This window comes from Anopheles funestus (genome assembly GCF_943734845.2).
Source record: "Anopheles funestus chromosome X unlocalized genomic scaffold, idAnoFuneDA-416_04 X_unloc_42, whole genome shotgun sequence".
NCBI classification, from domain to species: domain Eukaryota; kingdom Metazoa; phylum Arthropoda; class Insecta; order Diptera; family Culicidae; genus Anopheles; species Anopheles funestus.
In genome coordinates this window covers 42,501-57,500 of record NW_026045168.1, presented here as the reverse complement: position 1 = coordinate 57,500, position 15,000 = coordinate 42,501, and the positions used below count along the sequence as shown (strand labels likewise).

The 15,000-nt window shown below is 47.2% G+C and overlaps 1 non-coding gene across 1 annotated transcript; it reads right to left on the bottom strand.

The window, feature by feature from the left end:
- Window positions 1-288: 288 nt before the first annotated feature.
- Window positions 289-446, bottom strand: LOC125773616 (5.8S ribosomal RNA). The gene has a single exon (XR_007420252.1). It is a non-coding gene; the product is annotated as a 5.8S ribosomal RNA (ribosomal RNA).
- Between the last annotated feature and the right edge of the window lie 14,554 nt (window positions 447-15,000).

Sequence of the window (15,000 nt, the reverse complement as noted above, 5' to 3'; positions counted from 1 at the left end):
CAAAGAGGTTTTCGATTGAATTTCCCCATGTTTCACAACGTACTCTTAGCGGTATCCTACGATACGTCTCACTCTATTTGTGTGTGTGCGCGTTTACGTGCGTGCGATTTATGCGGTTCACCCCTTTACTTTCAGCGCCCTGCGGTCCCAACAAAGGTCCCGAGCACGCCATTATGCACAGTGTGGAAGCGTGTTTCCCCCACGACACTAGACGGGCTGCTCGCCATAGTGTTCTATTGTGGCACGCTCCACCCTGAAGTTTGGTTTGTTGTATATCAAGGAATTGATAGGCACTCAAGAATGTGTGCATCGGCCGGGTTTAATCGTCCGACGCGCAATATGCGTTCAACTTATCGGTGTTCATGTGTCCTGCAGTTCACATTGTGACGCGCATTTAGCTGCGGTCTTCATCGATCCATGAGCCGAGTGATCCCCTGCCTAGGGTTTTATAGTAAGGTTCCCAATGTAACACAATCCCGGTGGTACGTCCAAAGACTAACTTTCTGACTAAGTTGTCTTTATTACCCAATAGTCCCAGGCCTTGTGACTTGTGGCTCATGTCTACGCCCATGGCCACCATTCGCTGAGATAGTTTTGAAGTCACTTTGAAGGCCCAGGAACAACTCTCTTAGCACATCGGTTAACCTGACGCCGCAGTCAACTCATGTGCTTGGATCGGATCGAGCTATTGAGTATTGGGCCTGCATACTCGCTCATCCGTATCCTTTGCGTACCGCCCCATGGCCCTTGTATGTCTGCACCACAGTTCCTGTTCGTTCCGTGCCTATGGCCGGATACGTATTGCACATCGGTATACCTGTCGCTACTCAGGCAACTCGTGTGCGTGGATTGGATCGAGAACATGGTGTGTGCCCCATGTTATAATTGATAGTCCATATCCACTTTATAGGTTAAAGTCATAAGTTGTGATTGCACAACCATTCTTCATAAGAGTTTAATCACTCTTCAACTAACTTTCGTTCTGGTGTCTTGGTATCAAATCGCGTAAGACACAAGATTCTACTGGCCAAATAGAATCTAGCACATTGGTTAACCTGGCGCCGCAGTCAACTCATGTGCTTGGATCGGATCGAGCTATTGAGTATTGGGCCTGCATACTCGCTCATCCGTATCCTTTGTGTACCGCCCCATGGCCCCGTCCTTAGAGTTAATGACTAATAGGCTTAACTCTTGTTTGTCTGCACCACAGTTCCCGTTCGTTCCGTGCCGTAGCCGGATACGTATTGCACACTAGTAGACACCGTAATCTGACGTATCTAACACACCACTATTGTAACTCGTCGTCGAAGGACCTTTCAAGTGCCTGATGGCCAGGGGAGCTCTTACACGGCACGGATACACAGTGATGCTCGCCCATCAAAGTGTACAACGATCGAGTTTGCTTAAGTGTCTGGGTACCTACACACCAGACACAATGCAATGGCCACGGATCCACACAAGGCACATCACATGCAGAAAGCTTCACCAGATTATGACACATACCACACTCTTGTAACTCGTCGTCGAAGGGGCGTTCAAAGTGCCTTACGGCTAGGGGAGATCTAGCACGGCACGGAGACACAGTGATGGTAACCCATCAAAGTGTACAACGATCGAGTTTGCTTTCCGCGCAAGCGTTCTAAGTGTCTGGGTATCTAAGCACCAGACACAATGCAATGGCCACGGATCCACACAAGGCACATCACATGCAGAAAGCTTCACCAGATTCTGACACATACCACACACATGCAACTCGTCGTCGAAGGGGCGTTCAAGTGCCTTACGGCTAGGGGAGATCTAGCTCGGCACGGAGACACAGTGATGGTCACCCATCAAAGTGTACAACGAACGAGTTGGCTTTCAACAAATTCTGACACATAGCAAGCGAGCGACCGAGCTACACCGAAGGCAGCCCATGGTTGGTCACTCGCGGACGATCATCAGTAATGATCCTTCCGCAGGTTCACCTACGGAAACCTTGTTACGACTTTTACTTCCTCTAAATCATCAAGTTCGGTCAACTTCAGCCATGCCAGCTGCAGCTCACGAAGGAACCGCGGAAGGTAAGCCTCCAGAAACCTCACTAAATAATCCATCGGTAGTAGCGACGGGCGGTGTGTACAAAGGGCAGGGACGTAATCAGCACTAGCTAATGACTAGTGCTTACTAGAAATTCCAGGTTCATGGGGACCGTTGCAGTCCCCAATCCCGACTAGATGGGCATTTTAGTGATTTCCCGTTCCTCTCGGAATGGGGGCGCCTATTGGCGAGAACACGCTGCGACCCACATTGTAGCACGCGTGCAGCCCAGAACATCTAAGGGCATCACGGACCTGTTATCGCTCATTCTCAGCTTGCTAAACACAAGTTGTCCCGCTAAGCAGGGCAAACGTAGCCGACGACCGCCCGTGAAGGCGCCGCCCGGCTGTAACGTCAGGTGCGCCCGGAGGCGCACTGCTGACAGCGTTCTAGTTAGCATGTTTGAGTCACGTTCGTTATCGGAATTAACCAGACAAATCATTCCACGAACTAAGAACGGCCATGCACCACTACCCTTAAATTTGAGAAAGAGCTATCAATCTGTCTTACCTCGATAAGTTTGGACCTGGTAAATTTTCCCGTGTTGAGTCAAATTAAGCCGCAAGCTCCACTTCTTGTGGTGCCCTTCCGTCAATTCCTTTAAGTTTCAACTTTGCAACCATACTTCCCCCGGAACCCGATTTTGGTTTCCCGGAAGCGACTGAGAGCACCGAATAGGGGTAGCGTCTCCCAATTGCTAATTGGCATCGTTTACGGTTAGAACTAGGGCGGTATCTAATCGCCTTCGATCCTCTAACTTTCGTTCTTGATTAAAGAAAGCATCCATGGCAAACGCTTTCGCTTCAGTTGGTCCTACGACGGTCTACGAATTTCACCTCTCGCGCCGTAATACCAATGCCCCCAACTACTTCTGTTAATCATTACCTCTAGGTTTCTGACAAACCAACGAAATCGTATAAACCGAGGTCATATTCCATTATTCCATGCAAGATTATTCTCGGCCAACGCCAACCCCACGGGGGGGCCGGACGCTTTGTCTTAGCCTGCTTTGAGCACTCTAATTTGTTCAAGGTAAATGTGAGTATCTTGAGCACCATGAGGAGCCCGTGCCGGAGTTAACCGGTAGCACGGTACTCGTTCACAGAGTAACGCCCAAGTACACCATTGTGAGTCGCAGCCGTGAGCGCGCGCACGAACGGCCCCGGCGTGTAACCGGGCGCCCGTGGCGGTCACGTGTCTGGACGGGCAATCAACTTCGAACGTTTTAACCGCAACAACTTTAATATACGCTAGTGGAGCTGGAATTACCGCGGCTGCTGGCACCAGACTTGCCCTCCACTTGATCCTTGTTGAAGGATTTATACTCAACTCATTCCAATTATGGACCATCGTTAGAGAGGTCCATATTGTTATTTCTCGTCACTACCTCCCCGTACTGGGATTGGGTAATTTACGCGCCTGCTGCCTTCCTTGGATGTGGTAGCCATTTCTCAGGCTCCCTCTCCGGAATCGAACCCTGATTCCCCGTTACCCGTCGCAACCATGGTAGTCCTCTACACTACCATCAATAGTTGATAGGGCAGACATTTGAAAGATCTGTCGTCAGTCGACAAGCGACCATACGATCTGCGTCCTTATCCAGACTTCAACTCAAGCCGCCCGGAGGCGATTGGTTTAACTAATAAGTGCACCAGTTCAGCTACCCGCGAGGGCAACAGTCCCGGCATGTTGCATGTATTAGCTCTGGATTTTCCACAGTTATCCAAGTAACTAGTGGTAGGATGATCTTGTGAATTATAGCTGTTATACTGAGCCTTATGCGGTTTCACATTCATTTATGTTTGTACTTAGACATGCATGGCTTAACCTTTGAGACAAGCGTATATTACTGGTAGGATCAACCAGAATTCGTTCCACTACAGACACACACTCGCTTAGTGGGAAATAAATTTCCACACAACTCTCTCTCTCTAGAACCATATGGAATGGCTCTTTGGTGTTGGGTAAGGCACCAATTTGTTGGGGTGTAACGGTCACCACCAACTTTAAGTTTGTTAGGGCACAACGGAAACCACTAACTAAACTTTAGGAAACTAAATTTCCTCACACATTATCTCTCACCATATTAGCACTAGGTGCTATCCACGATTGTACAACGTTTCAACTCTTGAATCGACCGTAGGGCCGCGGAATTGCTTCCGGGCCCCTATTCTCGCTATTAATTGTTCATCTCTTTCAATACATCGAGTTCGTTCCATTGGGTAGTTCGCATGGCGAACGTTTTGATGCAGCCCCCTGGGGGACCACGGCACTTTACACCGGGTATGGTGTATGCGCAACCTACAGATAACAATAAACCCCTTATGCGTGTGTAAACCGATGTTGGGCTGCTCAACATCTTTCATGGTTACATCACTTGCACCAGAACCCACGGTGCCGATTTGGTAATATGTTGTACATTTACTCTCAAGATGTACGCTTCGGCCCCTTATTCAGGGGCTCAAGCTATTACCAGCAAGAACAATCCTCATCCAGACTTGAACTCGAAACACCCGCAGGCGAACGGTTTAACTAATAAGTGCACCAGTCTTGAATCCATGCGTCGGTGGAAACAATGCCGGCGTGTTGCATGTATTAGCTCTGAACTTAGCGAGTGATTGCCTTGCAGCTGTCATACTGAGCGTAGAGCGTGATTATCGCTCACTTGAACCATGTTGAATGGCTCTTTGGTGTAGGGTAAGGCACCAATTTGTTGGGGCGTAACGGTCACCACCAACTTAAGACTTGCTTATAGGTATTTCAACGTTTTCAACTCTTAAATCGACCGTGTTTCATTATCATCTCTTCTTCTTATTAAATGCATAGAGTTCGTTCCATTGGGTAGTTCGCGTGGCGAACGGTTTGATGCAGCCCCCAGGGGGGGACCACGGCACTTTACACCGGGCATGGTGTATGCGCAACCTACAGATCACCAATATATTTGTGATCGATAATGCACACTTCTTACACGACTGACCAGTCGACAGCGCTGCCTTCCTATTATGCGTGTGTAAACCGATGTTGGGCTGCTCAACATCTTTCACGGTTACATCACTTGCACCCGAACCCATGGTGCCGATTTGGTAATATGTTGTACATGGTCTCAAGATGTACGCTTCGACCCCTTATTCAGGGGCTCAAGCTATTACCAGCAAGATCAATCCTCATCCAGACTTGAACTCGAAACACCCGGAGGCGAACGGTTTAACTAATAAGTGCACCAGTCTTGAATCCATGCGTCGGTGGAAACAATGCCGGCATGTTGCATGTATTAGCTCTGAACATAGCGAGTGATTGCCTTGTAGCTGTCGAACTGAGCGTAGAATGTGATTATCGCTCACTTGAAAGGGTCAAGCCCTTTCGAGTCGTCCGGTTTTTACGCCAGACGACTCGGTTCACCATCTTTCGGGAAGGGACCGTCTCGGTCGCAAGCTGCTCCGGTCCCTAAACAACCTGCGACAAATGATAGGAAATGCCGACATCAACACGTGTTCAGTTTGGTTTATCGCTCATAGGTCTTTTTGACCATCGATCCCTGATTATAACTCTCAATTAAACAGTCAGGAGAGTAAGGCATGCCCATCGATATCTCATCGACAGGCGATACCGCAAGAACGGCCAACGACACATCAGGTGATCGATTATTGCTACGACTTTTGCTTAATCGTTTCCACTCCTTAGAGAAAGAAACCCCCGGGGACCGTCTCGGTCGCAAGCTGCTCCGGTCCCTAAACAACCTGCGACAAATGATAGGAAATGCCGACATCAATACGTGTTCAGTTTGGTTTATCGCTCATTGGTCTGTTTGACCATCGATCCCTGATTAAACTCTCAGTAATCCAGTCGGGAGAGTAAGGCATGCCCATCGATATCTCATCGACAGGCGATACCGCTTGAACGGCCAACGACACATCAGAGGATCGTATCTTGCTACAACTTTTGCTTAATCGTTTCTTCTCCTTGGAGAAAGAAACCCCCGGGGACCGTCTCGGCCGCAAGCTGCTCCGGTCCCTAAACAACCTGCGGCATCAAATGATAGGAAAAGCCGACATCAATACGTGTTCAGTTTGGTTTATCGCTCATTGGTCTTGTTTGACCATCGATCCCTGATTAATACTCTCAATTAGAAGGTCGGTAGAGTAAGGCATGCCCATCGATATCTCATCGACAGGCGATACCGCATGAACGGCCAACGACACATCAGAGGATCGTATCTTGCTACAACTCTTGCTTAATAGTTTCCACTCCTTGGAGAAAGAAACCCCCGGGGACCGTCTCGGCCGCAAGTTGCTCCGGTCCCTAAACAACCTGCGGCATCAAATGATAGGAAAAGCCGACATCAATACGTGTTCAGTTTGGTTTATCGCTCATAGGTCTGTTTGACCATCGATCCTAGAATTCAACTTTCGAGTAAGGCATGCCCGTCGATATCTCATCGATAGGCGATACCGGTAGAACGGCCAACGACACACATCTAGGATCGCATTTACTCTTCCTTGGATGGATAACCAATACCCTAGGACCGTTTCATCGCGAGCTGCTCCGGTCCTCAAACAACTCGCGAACCACCGATAGGATGATATTAGGAATGGCCGACTTTCATCCTTTAACTCTCAGTTCTGCTTACCAAAACATAGGTACTTGGACCTTAAAGACCACTATATGTTCCCCGATCGGGGGCAATCGGAACGTCTATCCATCATCAACATCGTTTCACTCATTCCGAACCACCAAATTGGACAGACAGTACCATATTCACCAACCGATTGCTTCAACTTCGCAAACTGTATGGTAAGTTCTACTAATTTCACATCTTACCATCGACTAATAGTGCATAAATCCACTTGGAAATCACTTTTCCTTGGTCCTCGGACCTTCTACGACAACGTCCAACAAATATCCGAAGTCGTTTCCCAACTTAGACCAAGCATTTCGTATCTTTACTTCTAATCGATTTTTTCTCTCATAATTGACGATCAAAATCTAAAAACCACATTTTGAGCCAGAAGCAGTCGTCCGATCGTCCTGGGGGTAGTCTCAATCGATTTAGAAGGGCCCAATTCATAAAGATACGTACTCAGTCAAATTCATGCTTCTGGCTCACCTACCCCCTATATAGTAAACGAAAGCGTACAGGCGTGGAAAACGTGCCATTTTTCTCCATCACGGACTTTTTTTTTCTCGTTGCACCGACTCTAGTAAAAAAGTGAAATTTTTTACTAGTTACCAACTTTTGCAAATTATCATCGGATATCACTTTTCATGGTCTATAGTAAGTTCTTATCACGTTTTAGTAGTTTTTGAAAAAAAAATTTTTTTGAACTTTTCAAAATTTTTCAAAACAAAGTTTTTGTAGGCGGTTTTGTGTATGGAGGGTTACTAGTCTCGGGGTCACTGTTTGACCAAAAAACCACTATATATCATTCGAAAGGTAATTTCAAGGGCTACAAAAAATTGTTCTACGACACCCCCTTCCGACGTCTAGTATTCGAGTTATTGGCCAAAAACCATTACTTGAGCGATTTTTCGTTCAGGGTACCCGACTCTAGTAAAAAAGTGAAATTTTTCTCGATTGACCAAGTGTTGCAAATGACCATCGGATTTCACTTTTTATGGTCTATAGTGAGTTCTGATCACGATTTGGTACTTTTTGAAAAAATTTTTTTGACGCACTTTTCAAAATTTTGCAAAACCAAAACTTTTTAGGCGGTTTTGTGTATGGAGGGTTACTAGTCTCGGGGTCACTTTTTGACCAAAAAACCACTATATATCATTCGAAAGGTAATTTCAAGGGCTACAAAAAATTGTTCTACGGCACCCCCCTCCGACGTCTAGTATTCGAGTTATTGGCCAAAAACCGCAACTATAGCGGTTTTTCGTACAGGGTACCCGACTCTAGTAAAATGATGCGATTTTTACTAGTCTAGGAACTTTTTGGTCAAAAAATCAAGTATATGTCATTCGATAGATAATTTCAAGGGCTACCAAAAATTGTTCTACGGCACCCCCCTCCGACGCCTAGTATTCGAGTTATTAGCCAAAAACCGCAACTATAGCGGTTTTTCGTCCAGGGTACCCGACTCTAGTAAAATGATGCGATTTTTACTAGTCTAGGGAACTTTTTGGCCAAAAATCAAGTATATGTCATTCGATAGATAATTTCAAGGGCTACCAAAAATTGTTCCACGACACCCCCCTGCGACGTCTAGTATTCGAGTTATTAGCCAAAAACCGCAATTATAGCGGTTTTTCGTCCAGGGTACCCGACTCTAGTAAAATGATGCGATTTTTACTAGTCTAGGGAACTTTTTGGCCAAAAAATCAAGTATATGTCAATCGATAGATAATTTCAAGGGCTACCAAAAATTGTTCCACGACACCCCCCTGCGACGTCTAGTATTCGAGTTATTAGCCAAAAACCGCAATTATAGCGGTTTTTCGTCCAGGGTACCCGACTCTAGTAAAATGATGCGATTTTTACTAGTCTAGGAACTTTTTGGTCAAAAAATCAAGTATATGTCATTCGATAGATAATTTCAAGGGCTACCAAAAATTGTTCCACGACACCCCCCTGCGACGTCTAGTATTCGAGTTATGGGCCAAAAACCATTCATACTTGAGCATTTTGCTCATTTTGCCTGTACGGGTACCGGGGACTAGTAAAATCAGGCCAATTTTACTAGAGTAGGGGTCCTTTTTGGTCAAAAAAACAACTTTTGCTCGTTCGATAGGGAATCGATAGGGCAACAAAAAATCGTTCTACGACCCCCCCTTCCGATGTCTAGTATTCGAGTTATGGGCCAAAAACAGTTTATAGCTAATTTTTCACTCGATTTTTCACCAAGTATCGCACATTACTCCGGTTCTATACATTGGATCGTCAATCTTTAAGATTTTATGGGTAGTTCCAACTGTTTGCTACATTTCATCCATACATCACCAACCGATTCAATGTCTGTGGTAGAAGTTATTAGAGGAATAAAAAAATTTACCCTTGGCTTTGGACCGTACAATTTTACCCATTTTTGGCCCATATTTGCCCCATAGCTCCGCCGGTATCCAAGATAGCGCCACACTTTCTTCTGGCCATGGGTAGATGGCACTTGTGGCTAGATTTCTTCCATGCACCACTAATCGCTACCATGTCTGTGGCCGGAGCTATTCACGAAAGCGCCTCGCGCACTTGGTCGGATTTTTGGTCCAACTTCACCATTTTTGGCCCATATTTGCCCCATAGCTCCGCCGGTATCCAAGATATGGCCACACTTTCTTCTGGCCATGGGTAGATGGCACTTGTGGCTAGATTTCTTCCATGCACCACTAATCGCTACCATGTCTCTGGCCGGAGCTATTCGACGAACAACCATCGCATTTACCTAGGTACTTTTTCGGATTTTTGGTCCAACTTGCACCATTTTTGGCCCATATTTCCCCCATAGCTCCGCCGGTATCCAAGATATGGCCACACTTTCTTCTGGCCATGGGTAGATGGCACTTGTGGCTAGATTTCTTCCATGCACCACTAATCGCTACCATGTCTGTGGCCGGAGCTATTCGACGAACAACCATCGCATTTACCTAGGTACTTTTTCGGATTTTTGGTCCAACTTGCACCATTTTTGGCCCATATTTGCCCCATAGCTCCGCCGGTATCCAAGATAGCGCCACACTTTCTTCTGGCCATGGGTAGATGGCACTTGTGGCTAGATTTCTTCCATGCACCACTAATCGCTACCATGTCTGTGGCCGGAGCTATTCACGAAAGCGCCTCGCGCACTTGGTCGGATTTTTGGTCCAACTTGCACCATTTTTGGCCCATATTTGCCCCATAGCTCCGCCGGTATCCAAGATATGGCCACACTTTCTTCTGGCCATGGGTAGATGGCACTTGTGGCTAGATTTCTTCCATGCACCACTAATCGCTACCATGTCTCTGGCCGGAGCTATTCGACGAACAACCATCGCATTTACCTAGGTACTTTTTCGGATTTTTGGTCCAACTTGCACCATTTTTGGCCCATATTTCCCCCATAGCTCCGCCGGTATCCAAGATATGGCCACACTTTCTTCTGGCCATGGGTAGATGGCACTTGTGGCTAGATTTCTTCCATGCACCACTAATCGCTACCATGTCTGTGGCCGGAGCTATTCACGAAAGCGCCTCGCGCACTTGGTCGGATTTTTGGTCCAACTTCACCATTTTTGGCCCATATTTGCCCCATAGCTCCGCCGGTATCCAAGATAGCGCCACACTTTCTTCTGGCCATGGGTAGATGGCACTTGTGGCTAGATTTCTTCCATGCACCACTAATCGCTACCATGTCTGTGGCCGGAGCTATTCACGAAAGCGCCTCGCGCACTTGGTCGGATTTTTGGTCCAACTTGCACCATTTTTGGCCCATATTTGCCCCATAGCTCCGCCGGTATCCAAGATATGGCCACACTTTCTTCTGGCCATGGGTAGATGGCACTTGTGGCTAGATTTCTTCCATGCACCACTAATCGCTACCATGTCTGTGGCCGGAGCTATTCGACGAACAACCATCGCATTCACCTTCTCGTTGCACTTCTTCGGGAATTTGGTGCAACCAAGTTTTCACTATAACTTGGTCATTTTCCGTCCATCGGACATGCGGTTTTGGGTGTCGATACTTGACACCGCCCGCTACAATATGTTCCTCCACGACCATGTGGTCCGATGCTTCCAACAGGAGCTATTCGAGGATTACCGATTTTTCACCATTAAAAATGCTCAATTTTGCACCAACTTTTGCCTATAACTCAGGCTGTATCGATCGGATCTTCAATCTTGAAAAAGTTTTGGATAGGTGGCACCAAATGCTACATTTCGTTCTTCCACGTCAACTTTGTCCGATGTCTAGCAAAAAAGTTATTCGCGAACCAAGTCCAGAACCCATGCAATGGCTGCCCTCATTGCATACATCACGGCGGTTAACTCTCGTTACTCTATACCGTGGACTTGGTACTTTTTCAGGCATTCGTTGCTACTTCTCGGTTCATGATATTCGTTTACGGTCTTCACTAGGGCATTTGGTGCTCCTTATCGGTTCATGATATTCGTTTACGGTCTTCACTAGGGCATTTGGTGCTCCTTATCGGTTCATGATATTCGTTTACGGTCTTCACTAGGGCATTTGGTGCTCCTTCTCGGTTCATGATATTCGTTTACGGTCTTCACTAGGGCATTTGGTACTGGGCTTCCCACTTTCTACTGATCGATCCATACTCACTTGCGTGCACCTAGCCTAGGAAGGTTTCCTTGGGCTTCCCATCTTTCTACTGATCGATCCATACTCACTTGCGTGCACCTAGCCTAGGAAGGTTTCCTTGGGCTTCCCATCTTTCTACTTATCGATCCATACTCACTTGCGTGCACCTAGCCTAGGAAGGTTTCCTTGGGCTTCCCATCTTTCTACTGATCGATCCATACTCACTTGCGTGCACCTAGCCTAGGAAGGTTTCCTATGGCTTCCCATCTTTCTACTGATCGATCCATACTCACTTGCGTGCACCTAGCCTAGGAAGGTTTCCTTGGGCTTCCCATCTTTCTACTGATCGATCCATACTCACTTGCGTGCACCTAGCCTAGGAAGGTTTCCTTGGGCTTCCCATCTTTCTACTGATCGATCCATACTCACTTGCGTGCACCTAGCCTAGGAAGGTTTCCTTGGGCTTCCCATCTTTCTACTGATCGATCCATACTCACTTGCGTGCACCTAGCCTAGGAAGGTTTCCTATGGCTTCCCATCTTTCTACTGATCGATCCATACTCACTTGCGTGCACCTAGCCTAGGAAGGTTTCCTTGGGCTTCCCATCTTTCTACTGATCGATCCATACTCACTTGCGTGCACCTAGCCTAGGAAGGTTTCCTTGGGCTTCCCATCTTTCTACTGATCGATCCATACTCACTTGCGTGCACCTAGCCTAGGAAGGTTTCCTTGGGCTTCCCATCTTTCTACTGATCGATCCATACTCACTTGCGTGCACCTAGCCTAGGAAGGTTTCCTATGGCTTCCCATCTTTCTACTGATCGATCCATACTCACTTGCGTGCACCTAGCCTAGGAAGGTTTCCTTGGGCTTCCCATCTTTCTACTGATCGATCCATACTCACTTGCGTGCACCTAGCCTAGGAAGGTTTCCTATGGCTTCCCATCTTTCTACTGATCGATCCATACTCACTTGCGTGCACCTAGCCTAGGAAGGTTTCCTTGGGCTTCCCATCTTTCTACTGATCGATCCATACTCACTTGCGTGCACCTAGCCTAGGAAGGTTTCCTTGGGCTTCCCATCTTTCTACTGATCGATCCATACTCACTTGCGTGCACCTAGCCTAGGAAGGTTTCCTATGGCTTCCCATCTTTCTACTGATCGATCCATACTCACTTGCGTGCACCTAGCCTAGGAAGGTTTCCTTGGGCTTCCCATCTTTCTACTGATCGATCCATACTCACTTGCGTGCACCTAGCCTAGGAAGGTTTCCTTGGGCTTCCCATCTTTCTACTGATCGATCCATACTCACTTGCGTGCACCTAGCCTAGGAAGGTTTCCTTGGGCTTCCCATCTTTCTACTGATCGATCCATACTCACTTGCGTGCACCTAGCCTAGGAAGGTTTCCTATGGCTTCCCATCTTTCTACTGATCGATCCATACTCACTTGCGTGCACCTAGCCTAGGAAGGTTTCCTTGGGCTTCCCATCTTTCTACTGATCGATCCATACTCACTTGCGTGCACCTAGCCTAGGAAGGTTTCCTTGGGCTTCCCATCTTTCTACTTATCGATCCATACTCACTTGCGTGCACCTAGCCTAGGAAGGTTTCCTTGGGCTTCCCATCTTTCTACTGATCGATCCATACTCACTTGCGTGCACCTAGCCTAGGAAGGTTTCCTTGGGCTTCCCATCTTTCTACTGATCGATCCATACTCACTTGCGTGCACCTAGCCTAGGAAGGTTTCCTTGGGCTTCCCATCTTTCTACTGATCGATCCATACTCACTTGCGTGCACCTAGCCTAGGAAGGTTTCCTTGGGCTTCCCATCTTTCTACTGATCGATCCATACTCACTTGCGTGCACCTAGCCTAGGAAGGTTTCCTTGGGCTTCCCATCTTTCTACTGATCGATCCATACTCACTTGCGTGCACCTAGCCTAGGAAGGTTTCCTATGGCTTCCCATCTTTCTACTGATCGATCCATACTCACTTGCGTGCACCTAGCCTAGGAAGGTTTCCTTGGGCTTCCCATCTTTCTACTGATCGATCCATACTCACTTGCGTGCACCTAGCCTAGGAAGGTTTCCTTGGGCTTCCCATCTTTCTACTGATCGATCCATACTCACTTGCGTGCACCTAGCCTAGGAAGGTTTCCTTGGGCTTCCCATCTTTCTACTGATCGATCCATACTCACTTGCGTGCACCTAGCCTAGGAAGGTTTCCTTGGGCTTCCCATCTTTCTACTGATCGATCCATACTCACTTGCGTGCACCTAGCCTAGGAAGGTTTCCCTTTGGTACCGACTTCCATCTACGCACTCGATATAACCTAGGTACTTGGTACCGATGATGGTTAACACTCAAGCATTTCTTGCATCCTGCGTGCAAGGTACCAATTTTCACTTCTTAGGTACGTTTATGGGCCCGCATTAATCCAATATCGCTCCGATGGCCTTTCGCATTATTTCATCCGATAGCCCTTGCCAAAAGCTACCAAAAGTTCCTCCACGGCCATGTGCTCCGACGCTTAGTTTAGGAAATATTCGAAAAAATTCAAAATAGGAAGCATTTTCTTATTGGAAAATCACCTTAAATCGATGGCCATTTTTTGGGCAAAAACTTTAACGTCTTCCCGACTTTGCGGGAATTGCGAATTTTAGGCACCCAGAGAAAATCTTTTACTTTAAGGGGGCGGCCGCGAAGTTGCCCAAAGTCTCGGACACAAAAATTCTCAAGTTCCCCACTCTAGTAAAGCGCCCTATGAGTATCTCCTGGCCCGCGAGCTCTGCGAGCGGGCCAGCTTCGGCGATTTTTGCCTTTTCGCCTAGGCGGTTCTTCTACGAAATTGGCCCACAGCTTTTGGTCAGAAAGCTAGCATTTGTTGCAACAGTTAGGTACTTGGTACCACATTTTGGTATCCATTTGGGCATTTGTGGCAACTACTCGGTACTTTGGCCCACATTTCGCTCTACTCGGGCTTCTATGGTGGTACTTGTCGGTACTTCTGGCCAACTTAGGCCAATTGGGTGCAACTTGTGGGTACTCTGTGGGTACTTTAGGGCATATTGTGTCTTTCGGGTGAACCTTCGCGATACTTCATGGGTACTGATGGCCAACTTAGGAACATTCAGTGCAACCTTTGGGCCTAAGGAAATTTGTCCAACTCTTTGGACTTAGAAAATTTTCTGGACTTAGAAAATTTTTTGGACTTGTAAAAATTTTCAAATGTTCAATTTGGCCCATATTTCGCTCTACTCGGGCCTCTTTGGTGCTTCTTGTCGGTACTTTTGGCCAACTTAGGCCAATTGGGTGCTTTTTGTGGGTACTCTATCGGTACTTTTGGCCATGTTAGGCCCATTCGGTGCTATTTGTGGGTACTCTATCGGTACTTTTGGCCAACTTAGGCCCATGGGGTGCTCTTTGTGGGTACTCTATCGGTACTTTTGGCCAACTTAGGCCAACTGGGTGCTATTTGTGGGTACTCTATCGGTACTTTTGGCCAACTTAGGCCAATCGGGTGCTATTTGTGGGTACTCTATCGGTACTTTTGGCCAACTTAGGCCAACTGGGTGCTATTTGTGGGTGCTTTATCGGTACTTTTGGCCAACTTAGGCCAACTCAGTGCTACTTGTGGGTACTCTATCGGTACTTTTGGCCAACATAGGCCAATTGGGTGCTACTTGTGGGTG